This window comes from Nelumbo lutea, chromosome 6 (genome assembly GCF_056320005.1).
Source record: "Nelumbo lutea isolate HS-2025 chromosome 6, American lotus-T2T, whole genome shotgun sequence".
NCBI lineage: Eukaryota > Viridiplantae > Streptophyta > Magnoliopsida > Proteales > Nelumbonaceae > Nelumbo > Nelumbo lutea.
The window spans coordinates 58,459,375-58,473,079 of record NC_142689.1 but is presented as its reverse complement, the minus strand read 5'-3'; the positions used below and the strand labels follow the sequence as shown (position 1 = coordinate 58,473,079).

At 32.2% G+C, this 13,705-nt stretch overlaps 1 long non-coding RNA gene and 1 other non-coding gene across 2 annotated transcripts; both read right to left on the bottom strand.

Moving 5' to 3' along the window:
• Positions 1–12,151: 12,151 nt before the first annotated feature.
• LOC148849073 (small nucleolar RNA snoR101) lies at positions 12,152–12,227 on the bottom strand. Its single transcript, XR_016101628.1, has one exon. It is a non-coding gene; the product is annotated as a small nucleolar RNA snoR101 (small nucleolar RNA).
• Positions 12,228–12,585: 358 nt separating this feature from the next.
• LOC148849072 (uncharacterized) lies at positions 12,586–13,255 on the bottom strand. The gene is made up of 2 exons (XR_016100993.1): positions 13,073–13,255; positions 12,586–12,983 (listed from the first exon to the last, which is right to left on the bottom strand). It is a non-coding gene; the product is annotated as an uncharacterized LOC148849072 (long non-coding RNA).
• Positions 13,256–13,705: the final 450 nt, after the last annotated feature.

Sequence of the window (13,705 nt, the reverse complement as noted above, 5' to 3'; positions counted from 1 at the left end):
AGACAATATTGAAACAGTAGGGGTATAGTTAATCAATTTCCTAAACCTAAGGGTAATTTAAGAAATTTTTCCTAAATAATAATGTTTTTATCATTTTATGTGATACGTCACGGTAAAATTGCAATTTTAAGAGTAAATTTTTTAGTCAATGTTGATCAATGCTAGTGGTCAAATTTTTTTCGTTAATGTCAATTGGCATTCAATATTGTGAGTAAAATCCAATATTTAACAAAAGTACTACCTTTAACGACATTTTGAAGGGGATATTTGGTCACATTTGTTAAATGTTACAATAAGTGGTCTTGTTGACGTTTAATAAATATCACCAAATGTGGATTTTTGTAATATTTAATAAATATCATAAAAACCCCATTTAATGACGTTTAATAAATGTCGCAAAAAGTCTTAGAAACATCAAAAATTCTTTCCATGCATGGTTTTTTTATAGATAATGACGACATTTGCAAAATGTTACATAAACGTTACAAAAATTTTTAACAACACTTGCAATCGTGATAGTGATGCAAACATCATAAAAACCTTTTTATGATATTTGCCTAATTTTTAGTGACATTTATGCAATGTCACTAAAAGCCTATTTTTCTGATGTGCCACATTTTATGCATTAGTTTGAAAATATCGAATATGCAAAAGCAACCCAAAAGATAAGGTTGAAAGTGATTAAAGAAAAATTCAAACAAAAATAAAATTAAAAAGTTAAAGAATTATTTATTTTTCAATTTGTAAAGCATTCTAAAATACTAAAAAATTAATATTTATGAACCTTAACTAACTGAAACTATTGTTAAGACTTTTATCCATGTTCTAGAAGATCAACTAAAATGGCATACAAGCTTAGAAACACGATTTCCTACTCACTTCTCCTACCCTCTCTACCCGTTGTGAATTACAACCACATATCTCTCAATATAGATTTAAATATACCCCATATAAAGTGGGTAAGAAAAGTGAATATGAAATCTGAGTTTACATTCTTATCCAGTTTTAAATATACCCTATATAAAGAAACATAATAATAAAATAGAAACAAAACTGACTTAGAAGAGTACCCTTACCTTTACAAATGACAATGAGTTCTTTCAATTTAGAAGGTTCTAGTCTCTCAATTTCTTTACAATATAGCTTCTTGGTAAAAAGAACAAAAAAGATAAAGAAGAAAAATTACAAGAGACTCCATAGATATTGCTATAAAATTATATATTTTTAATTCATCAACTACAATGCTTAGTTACTCAAAATAAAATATAAAAATATATAACTTACTAGAGACTAATGCACTCTTAATACTAGATTATGCACTTGGAATGGTTTATAGAGCAAAATGTCTAGTTATTAGCTCTGAAGGTGTTTCCCCTTTCTTGATGTTGTACTTGTTTTTTTCTTAATTTCGAAATCATCTCCATCATCGTCACATTATATTATACTATTATCAAAAGAATTCATATTTTGTTTTTCATTTTTTTTTTCTTTCAATGACATCATTCAACAACTGCTCCACATTGTATTTAACCTCATTGGGTATTTTATGGTGAAGTTCAAATCACCTTTCCTTTGGGCAAGATGTTGTTCTATCCTATTAATGCCTCCCCTTTAAAAGTCTTTTAAAAATAAAGACATGTCATTGACTTTGCTCTACTAAGAGGATCCACCTTAAGGGAAACATGAGCCATGTAGAATCATATTTTTTTGTTCTAATATTTGATGAACTAGATTCTTGTGATTGATTTGGATTAGATTGATTAGTATTTGGGGTTGGAGGTTCTGCTATTTTAATTTAATAAAAGAAATCAAAATAGATATCAAATCCCTTCATACAAACAGAAAATATAAAATTTATAATTGCACATTTATTGACTAAAAGATCAAATAAAAAAATATCAAGCTGTTTACTGATTTGATCATTTGATTAACTAAATTCCAAATTAATAAATTTAATCATTTATTTAAAAAGAGTTTATAGATGTGGACATCCCATTATTTTGTATTTAAGTCGACCAAGTCTTTAATGAAATTCTAGGCTTATTTGCATAAAATAAAAAACTTTAGATTTAATCACTACAAATGTGCATTGCATTTACAATTCATGTTTTATAAAAAATAAAAATTATATCAAGAATCAAGAAGTAAGAGCTAATAAAATTAAAATATAGTAAGTAGGTAGCCATAAAATTTAAAAATTCAAAATTTTCTATATGCTTTAATATACCATACCATCATACAACCACTTGGTAGCATAGTAGTCATAGCAAAAAATTAAATACATGATTCACATGGTTTACAATACTCACTTATTGTAGGTTTGGATAGAATACCACAATTAACCATTTCCATCCCCATCCCATCATTTATAATTTTGGAGCCTTTCTACAATGAGATATTCTAAGTACAAAAGCATATTCATGTAGATTAATTGCTCATCACTTCTCTTTTTCAGGTTTTAATAGTTATCATCAAGGATTAAAGTATCGGTATCAGGTATCGTATTAGACGACTTGGATACGGATACACTTGAAAAGTGCATAAATATAGAAGAAAAATATGGAAGTGCTTGGATACGTTAAGGAAATGCATTTTATTAATAAATTAACAATCAAGAGTCCAAGGCACATATTATATATATTTTTATAAATTAATACATGCAAAAATCCAATATTATTTTATTATCTATTAAAGTGTAAGGCATAGATCATATGCAATTATTGTATAATTTTTTTTCTATTTTCTATTTTTATTTTTTAACATTAATAAACAATTCAACTAAAAATAATAATTCTCAAATTTTTGGTAAACAATATTTTGAAAAATTGAACAATAAATATGTTATTATAAATGGTAAAATTAATAATTTATAAAAATATATAGTCTTAACTTAGAATATATCAAATCTATTAAAATTTTGAAGATGCATATCATATGAAAATTTATAAATTTTAATTACTAAAATAATTGTTCCATTATTAATATTTTTTTATAAAATTTCTAAATTAAAAAAATATTTTTTATATAAAATGTATATTAATGAATTTGATTGATTCAATTTATATTATATGTTCAAATAATTTGTAAACAATATTTTTATTTTTGTAAATAATAAATATTTTGTTATTTAATGAAAACGAAAATATTAATTATTAATTTATAAAAATTTAAGATATATATCATTTGCAAATTTATCAATTTTAAGTATTTTATAATTATACTATTATTACTATAAAAAATAATTATTATATAATTATTATTTTATTTGTATAAAATTTTGGAATTAAAATTCATTTTTGATATATATGTGGATTTTATAAATTACTTATTATACTGATTTATAAATTACCAATTCTCAATATTGTTCTCTTTAATTTGTAGTTAGAGTTGTTGAAAATAAATGTATGTTGCTTTTTTATTTGCATGTAGACATTAATTTTAATAAAAATGAATTTATTACATTTGTTGACATAAAATAAGAAGTAGCTTTGTGGTTAGAGGCACTTGTGTGCTGGGCATTGACCAACTTGTGTCTACCAATACAATTTGTCCCGTATTAGGTGTTCTCAAGTCAAGCGGTCCAATTTTCAAAACAATTCTCTTTATTACATCACATCAACTCTCTCTCTTTGATTGTTGTAATGACTATTACATCACACCAATTCTCTCTTTCAATTAATTTAAATTAAAACAATAATTTCAATAACTTTTGTCATGATAGCCTTTTGCTCTACTTCTCTCTCTGCATCTCTTCCCCCGTCAAGTATATGATGACAACCTATTCATTTAACATCAATTATTTAATTTATATTTCTTTAACATAGTTAATTTATATTTTCTAATATTATATAGTTAAGTGGACTTAGATTAGTTAATTAACTTATATTTTTGTTTTTATACTTTTTCATTATTTTATGTACTTTTAATATTATTAACAACATTCCATAAAATATTTTTAATTTCATCTTTTATGATTTTTACTATTTTTTTAATCAAAGTGGAGAGGGTGAGAGAGACAGGGGGTTATGTGGGATCCAATGTCATAATTAGGGGGAGAGAGGGAGAAGAGGAGAAAGAGGGAGTTGTGTGGGGTCTAGTGTTGGGGGGGGGGGGAAGAGAGGGAGAAGAGGAGAGAGAAGGGGTTGTGTGGGGTGTATATTATGGAAAAGAGACAGAGGGTTGTGTGGGACCCAATGGGGCCTTGTGTCAAGAGGGAGAAGGGTTGTGTAGGGTCCAGTGTCATAATTGGTGGAGCAAAGGGGGTTGTGTAGGACCTAATGTTAGGGGAGGCGGAGAAAGAGGGGGTATGTGAAGGCAATTTATTTTTCTTTTGCTTTTCTTTTATCTAAAGAGAGAGGAGGGTTGTGTGAACCTAGTGGGCCTGATGTCAAGAGCCCATGGGATTGGGTCAAACTATTATGCGAAAATCATTGTATTTCATAGGACAAGTGAGCATTTTGAGGCCCATGGGCTCGAGCTTGGATTGTAAATATTACTTTTCGAATGACAATATCTTTGGTGTTTAACATGTGTGATTGGATAGGAACAAGTTAAGTAAATATGGAATTAGAAGACGGAACTAAGATATTGCATAACGTACACCAGGCTTCAGGCTCAGGCTTGGGTATATACATTTTTTGTTAATAAGTGATAAAAACCTAACTCATGATAAGCATGCCTAACTTCAGCCATAAACTTTATAAGACTTGGCAGGACCCAATATCATAATGGGGTACACATATCAATAGAACGGGGGTTGTGTAGTCACAGTTCATTCTCATAACATAAATTCCACATATTAGCATTTGCCTTATTACATCCAAAGATTTATCTAAGGAGATATGCTTGTATGAAATGGAATGACAACCTCGTACACCTTACATTGATTTTTTTAGTCGTCAAGGCAATTAAATGATGACAACATTGAAATCGGATTTGGTCCTCACAAGACTGGGTTCACACTGTTTGTACAGTCCCTTGCAGTCTTGCATTAAGAATATTTCCCCATGAAAAAAAACATACAATTATGAAAATATTCTCAATGCACGGTTGTAAAAGGCTATGGGAATGGTGTGAACACAATCTTATGAGCATTGTATCCGATCTAGACAGCAATAGCCAAAAAAAGGTAAAAGGTAAACTCTCTTGATCTTGACCTGTTACATATAAAAGGCATGTACAATCTACTAATTTGTGTGCATAAGGTATGGGTCACTAGCATGTTTACTATTGATTAGTTACATAGATCATTGTAAGCACAATTGTTTGTTGCATATCCTAGTACATTGGGTCTTAATGGTTCACTGAAATCAAATGTAATTGTTCTATCATGAGCTTGCAATGCTAATGTTTATTATAAGGTAACATGCGATAATTATAAACTTATGCTTAATCATCATCATCATCATCATCATTGTCTTAGCCTCATCTCAATTACATGCAGTCAAATACATGAATCATGTATTGCCATTTCATTCTATGTAATGCTACATCCATTTTTAAATTATAAGTGCTAAATTCATTTCTTAATTAATACTTGGATCCATGTTTGCCTTTTTTTTGTCTACCCTTAACCCTTTTAGTAGGGGTGATCATTTCATCCCGGCTTGGCCTAGCCCGCACAAGCCCGGTTCGGAAATTCTAGGCTTGGGCCTAGGTTTTGTATTCAGGCCCGGCCTAGGCCCGGGCCCACAAATTTTAGGACTAGGCTTGGGCTTAATACTTCAAGCCCGGCCCGGTCAGCATATATTTAAACTTATATATTTTTTTATAATGTATACATATGTATACTTGTTATTTTACATTATATTATATATTATATATATAAATATATAACATGTAATTTATATTATATATAATATTTTATATTATATAATGTATAAAATAAGTTTATATGCATGTTATGTCATTTAATATATAGATATGTAATGTTTTATATATGAGTGACATTGGCCCGAAATCAGGCCCGACCCGGCCCGGGCCCATATAGACCTGAGCTAGGGCTTATGTTTTTGGCCCAGAACCCTGGGCTGGGCCAGGCCTGGGCATAAGCTATAACCCTTATCATAAGTGCAAAGTCCAACCCGGGCCCAGCTCGGCCCATGATCACCCGTACCTTTTAGTCCCTTCAACTTGCAAAAAGAGATCAAAAGATAATTTCTTCTATTACCCAAAAAAGAAAAAACTATATCTTAAATTAGGATATAATCAGCAGAAAAATACAATTAGGAGTTTAGGACACATCAAACAATTATCAAATTATATTTTGGTAGAAAAACAGTTTTTCCAATTAATTTTTGTAACTTATAAGATATTTAAAATTGCTAATAAGGTTACATCAAAGACTAGAGAAATAAACTTGAGTACTTACTAATAATAAAATAATTTCCTATTAATCTACCTTTTTAGGGAGGAAATTAAAAAAAGGATGATGGATCATGTGTTTTTTGATGCATTATTTACGAAGTTTAGTGATCTTAAATGTATTGTCATGTTCATCTACGTAATGATTAAGGATCTCCATAAATGAATTATTCTTTGTACTTAGACAAGGTGCCTAGACTATGATCATACACAATTAAGAAAGTTATGTCCTGTTTGATTATTGTGTAGGGACCATGTTTTTTAACACTTGAAGTGGTTTAACTAAATGACTTAGGGTCCATTTGGTTCATAGTTGAATCAAAATCAAAATCTATTAGAATTGGAATGGTTTATTCCTCTACCTGTTATGCTCAAATGAGAATTATAATCAATTGAAATGGATTAATTCTCATTCCCGATAGAGGGGGAGGGGATGACTATTCTCTCAAATTAATTTGGAAATGCCATTCCATCAGGAATGAAAATGGGATTTTGATTCCACCTAGTAAAACAATTGGATTCTCATTTTGATTCCAGAACCCATATTCTCCCAAATCAAACAAACCCTTAATGTTTTGTATTTTATTTGTTGAGGTATTAAGGGCCTGACAAGGCGTAAGTTGACCAATCAAACTACAAAGTTACATTGTACATTGCATCCCATGAGAGAGTCATGTATTTCCATGGACCTTCTAACATGAGATTTTTCATAATATCTATGATTGCAAGGCATAAATTGAAAAATTGGCAAAGGATCTACTACCCAATCCATAGGACACCACATCAGCACATCAGGAACATCTCCCATACTTTTCATAGGGAGATGTTCCTGATGCAGTTGTGATGTTGTCTATAGGTAGGTGTTGGTAGGGTTTCTATGTCCAAACTAAAAAAAATTGTATCATCATCATTATCACCCAAGACTTGTCCCAATTATATGGGGTTGGCCATATGAATAATCATGAGAGTTTGATAACAGCTTTATCTAAATTTGGGATTGGTGGTGTAAGATAAACTCATAGGCTAAGTTAAATTGAGAAATTGTATATCATGAGAAATTGAAAAATAACTTATTTATGTTCATAAAAACATAATGGTCACACCAGTTTTATTAATAGATGAAATATAAATAAGTATATATTTAAATGAAATGGAATTAGATCTGATAGGTTTGGATTCATAATCTGATCATAATGGATCAAATTTGGTATATCAATGATATGATTAAATTTGAATTTGAACAAAATAATAATAACATCGTGACTGTACAAACAAATAATAGTTATTCTCAAGGAAATGCCATTGCTACAAGGAAAAACTCACTCTTCTTATCTTGCAAAGAATAGGGATGGAAAATTACCTCACAAGGATAGGGCTGGGGGAATTTCCATCCCCGTTGGTAGCGATAGGGAGAGCAATCCTTATTAGTGATTGTGTTTGTTATACAACCTCTCTATATGTTCAGAGGGGTAAGGCTACATACATCCATCCCTCCACAGGAGCCTTGTGCATTATGCTGCCCTTTAGTTGTGTTTTTCTTATGAATTATTTAATGGATTTGTGTTAATATCTTTAAAAGTATTGTTGAATTTGTTTGAATGTATTTGAAAAAATATATATTTCATGAGATAGTAAATTGCAATTATTTTATTTAATTTTTTTTTAAATAAAAAAATGAATTTTAGATGATATAACAGGGACCTCATTTTGTGAAGAAAGCAAAATGGTTGCAACTACTGGTTGGGAATATAGGTTCGTGATTTCACAGGCTATAGGTTTGAAGAACTAGATTTTTCTTTACTTTGTTGATTGATTAGTTCTTTTTTTTTTTTTTCTTGAAAGATTGAACACCACCCAATTGCCAACAATGCCTAAAAAGAACCTCATTCCGGAAGATCCAGAACCGACAGATTCTTGAATATACTAGAATTTATTTGAACCGTTGAAGTTGAACTTTTGATTTTTAAGGGGTTTGACTATGATGTAGAGGAAAGACATGAATACATGATACCTAAAAAACTTATAATCAATCAACTGAGGTCATAAAAGTGGCAAGCAATCTACTGGGCTTTCATTGCATGGGGGCTTTGATGGGTCAAATCCTTTTCAGTTTTCAGTATCATGTCTTTCGTTGGAATACCAGAAAGGAAAAAAGATTTTTACATTACAAATTTGACATACAACTTACAAATTCTTTGGATTTTTTATGTTTTCTCTTTGTTTTTTTAATGGTATATTTTTTATTACTAGTAAGTGTGGATATATCATTTCTAGATGATGATAATGATAATGTATCCAAAAGTTTTTATAAAATTCATGTTTTTTTTTTTGTTTTTTCATTATTAATTGGATGCATATTGCAAAATCTGAATTAGATTATGTAAATACCTCATGTTGGGCTGCAAAGTTTTGGGAATTATTAATAGACCTACTTGTTTGAATGGACTATTCTTTTTATAATGTCTTATCTTTTTATTATATCTTTTTTTTTCACATATAAAAAATGTAAGATTTAAAGAGAGAGAATTGATTAATGTGAAAAGTAGTAGTTCAAAATAAAATTTAAACCTCACAATTAAATAGTGATTAAATTCAAAAAATGTGTATTTTAGTCAAAAGAAAGTTCCACAATTTTATTCATATATTTACTAGTACTGTAAATATACAATTAATTATAGATGTGTTCATTTTTTTTCTATATATATTTTCATTTCTGTGTGTGTAAAAATAATACTATTTTTTACACTTATTTTTTGTTTAATATGATAAGTATATGATATTATACATGTACTCAAATGTTTTTTTGTAAAATGTATGTATTTTTTATTTTTTATGTTTTTATGTTTTATTAACTTTTATTGTTTAATTATGAAATTAAAGATTGACACATTTGACACAAAAGTTGAACTATTGATCTCCATCAAAGAGGAAAATAATTTCATTTTTGGTTAGTTTTAGATTATGTATTTCATTTTCATCATCAATAAAAACAATTCTTGTTTATTACACTTTTTTTAGTTTGATTAATAAAAGGGTAAATTACAAAGATCCTCCCTGTACTATGGGGTCTGTGACAAAGACCCCCTTGTACTTTGTTTTGCGACAAAGACCCCCTATACTATAACCGTGAGAAAAGACCCCCCTTGACCGTTAAGTCAAATGACAAAATGCATTAAATTACCAAAATACCCCACTAAACTTCTTCTATTTTCTTTTTTTACCCTTTTTCTCTTAAAACCTATTTAACCTATTGTTTTCCCTTTCTTCTCTTCTTTTCCCCTCCCTCACCATCTTCTCTCATTCTTTTCTCTCTCCCAACTCTCCGAAATGAAAGGACGGAAGAAACCCATTTCTCATCTTCCCTTTATTCTCTTCTTTGTCTTCAATCTTGTCTCTATAGCTGTTGTGACGGTGCTGCGATCACGGGAAACATACTTGGACTGAGTGGGCTTCCCCAAAGGAGACTTATAGTCTACCCAGTAATGACCAATGCTTTTGCCATTAACCCAAACCATGCCCTTGCCCAATATACTTGTTAGATTAGAGCGACTGGGTTGTCTCCTTCAGAAGCGTCGAAGTTCTGGAATGAGAAATTTTCATCTTATCTGTTACCATTCGTAGCTAGATATAAGTCGTAATAAAAGAAAAAGCAAAAACATCACACCAAATTCAGTCTGATCACTGATCAGATTCCAGTAGTAGTGGTTTCACGGTATGATACCTTGTACCATGTAAGAGCATATCCACCCCCCTTGGCCTCTTTCCACGATACCTTCTCTGTTGCCTTGGAATAAAGATTTGGTTCTTTTCTCCATCCACTCCAACCTGTGGCATGCGCCAAGCTTAATCCATTGGGTAGCTGCTACTCATGGACTATGAGATATATGGTGCAGTTTAAGCTTAGAAAGTTGATGCATGATTACCTGATGTCCCCATCCATTCGCCCATAGATCAAGTGTTCTAGTGTTCAAACCTTGGACAACTACACGATGAACACCAGCAGCAAGCCTAATTCTCAAGTAGGCTCCACTATCCTTTATTCAGAGAGAGAGAGATCTTTACTTAAGTTCCTTGTTTAAGATAAGAAAGAAAGGAAATTGAACATTGCAAAATATATATTACTGGGAATCCGACTGTCATTCCTAACAATTGTATGTGGTTGGTCCCAGGTTTCAGGGGTACTGGTTTCTGGAATGTAGGGCTGTCAATTGGACGGGATTTGATCCAATCCGGTCCAGTCCAACATTGGTCCTTTTACAAATGGATTGGACCAAATCTGGTCCAAACCCCATACAAACTGGATCCAGTCCACTCCAATTGAAATGCAAATGGACAGGATTGTACCCAATCCAATCCAAATTAAATGTTTTCCTCAAAAAATGTTTTCTATACTTAAAAATTAACATAAAACGATATGATTGCATTTCACACAAGTAGTTTACTGCGTCATCTGATCTGATTTGAAAGCCATTAACGTCATCTGAAAGCCATTAAAAGTCAACATAAAGGGATATGATTTCATTTCACACAAGCAGTTTACTGCATCATCAGCCGGTTCAGTTGTGGGTCACTACCATTAACGTCTCAGTAAACCTTCTCATCTCCGTGGCTCTATAGTAATCAATTATCAGGGATGATACCAGAATCTATTGGGAATTGTACTAAATTGGAAGAACTCTATCTTACTGAGAACTAGTTAGTTGGAGTTTTTCCTAAAAACCTAAACAATCTTCAATTCCTTGCTTACTTGTATGTCAGTTCGAACAGACTTGAGGGCAAGATAAAGTTGGGGGGTTTAGGTAGTTGCAGGAATTTGCAAGAGTTGGTCTTGACTTACAATCAATTTGATGGAGAAATACCATCAGGCTTGGGCAATTGCAGTGGCTTAAGATTCTTGGCAGCTCCGGGTAATAAATTAACAGGTCAGATCCCCTCTTCTTTTGGATTACTAACTAAATTGGAGCTACTTTACCTCAATGAGAACTCTTTGTCAAGGGTAATTCCACCAGAGATTGGGACCTGTAGTTTCTTGAAGGAATTCCTCTTGCAGAAAAACCAACTCGAAGGCAAAATTCCAAGTGAGTTGGGATCTTGGAGTAAATTAGAGGAACTTGCGTTGTTTACAAACAGATTGACTGGAGAGATTCCAATAAGCATTTGGAAGATTCCAACCCTCAAATATCTCTATGTCTAGCAAAACAATTTGTCTGGGGAATTACCTTTAGAGATTCCATCCCTCAATGTCAGTGATGATGAGGCAGAAAAGGGCCCTAAAGCCGCAAAGGCCTTGAGGGCTCAGGTGAATGTTGAAGAAAGAGATGAGAAGACTTCAAGTTCAAGTGGGAGTAGTGAGAACAACAGTGAGAATGGGAGTGGGAGTGGGAGTAGTAGCAGTGACAATGAAGCAGGTGATGAAAATTTATTCAATTCTATCTTAAATATCAAAGTAAGGTGGGGTTAACTTTTATTTAAACACCCCAAATAACAGGTCTTGAGATACAATAAAAACAAAAATGTGCTCTACAATTGGTCAAAGGGAAAAATAGAAAAAACAAGTAAAATGTTCCTCCACGTTAGGGAGCATATTTGGATCATGCAAGAATATTTGTGCAGGGTGCTTCAGTGATTTTTACCTACGTTTGTATGGTCTCCAAACTCCCATTAATATCTTTTCATATCTTTTATAACTCTGGCTTGTAGAATTTGACACAGGGCAGTAGCCCACTGCAGCCAATCCCTTATATACCATCAAATGGCTGATATCTACTTCCACAGGCTCTCTAATGAGAGCAACCCTTCAGAGCTTTTTTCTATTCTATGTACTTGTCAACACATGAACTTACCTTAGAGATCAAGTGTAAGACATCATATGCATAGACTTCACTTAAAGTGAAAGAGTAAAGAGCCCAAATTGAAAAAACAAATTTAACATCTGAAAGTATAGGCATCAAAGGTCAGAATATAAACAGGAAAATCAATTATTTTAGGCAAAAAAAACTTGAAATCTAATCAGTGACGATATTTTTTTTGTTAGGTATGTTAAAAACCAAATTTATTGGTCATGGTCCAATCAGTGAAGTGGATTTTTCAATTACATATCCAACCTAATTTATTGTCCTAAAAGAAATAGAAAGCCTAACCCAAATGATCAAAACCTAGTAATCCCAAACAATAGTTAAATATATGCAGAGGATCAGATAACTATGAATACAATTGGGAAAATGTTCAAAATATCACAATGTATCAGTGAACCCCTCTCAACGTAACTGTCAATACATACTGAACTGAACAAACAAAAAGAAAAAATAAATAAAAAACATTTTCCTTTGGAAACTCCCATTTTTCATATCATGAGTGTCTGTCTATACAATGAATCATGCATTTGGCTTTCTAAAATAGAAAAAGAAAATAAAAGAAAAAATCTGAATAAATCTATCACTCTTTTAACTGAATCATGCATTTGTCTAGAATGACTCCCATAGGTACCCACAGTAGCACTACTGACACGTTTAATGGTGTAGGCCTTGCCACCGCCCGTCCATCGTGGAAGATTAATGGCTTCGGATAATCCTTTCTCGGCAAGGATGGGGCTTCTCCTCCACCGGAACTAAGTATACTTCCTGCAAGTGACAATGGCTCAAATGTAGGGGAGAGAGCACATGGCATCAGGCATGGTGAAATAACAAAATCAGGTGATCAAAAGAAATACCACTGTCCGCCGTTGAGACTGAGGATGGACCGATGGAGGTGCAGAGGTGTTGAACCCTAGCTTTCGAAAGCTTCCACACTTCATGCTTCAAAGTTCAAACGAAAATGAACATTAAACGGACCATTCGAACTAGTGGCTTGGTCTACTTTTAGTCCATTCTATGAATGTACTGACTATTCATGTTCGGACTAGTCCGCGCCCATATCATTTTTAGGACCGTCCAGTCTGTCCACATCACTTCTGATTCGGACGGTGTCCAACCCGAAACCGGTCCATTGACACCCCTACTGGAATGTGAAAGCCTTTTCAATATGGCTGCCATGTTTAGATCCTGAAATCCGAAACAAGGAAAAGCAAATTGTAAGTTGTCTGTTCTTCATTTGCAAGGAAACGAAAACAGAGAAAAAACAAAGAAAATCGGAAAAAAGAAAGAAGAGGAGAGAAAGGGGAAGGGGAAGAAGAGAGATTGGGGGAGAGAGAAAGAGAGAGAGAGAGAGAGGGAGGACTTCAACGGAAGTTCGCCACCGCTGCTATTCGTGTATCGTAAGGTTACTTAATAATCATTATAAAGTGGGGATTAAAAAATATTGTAAAGGCAGATTTCAACGGAAGGCTACGGAAAGGGGTTTTTGT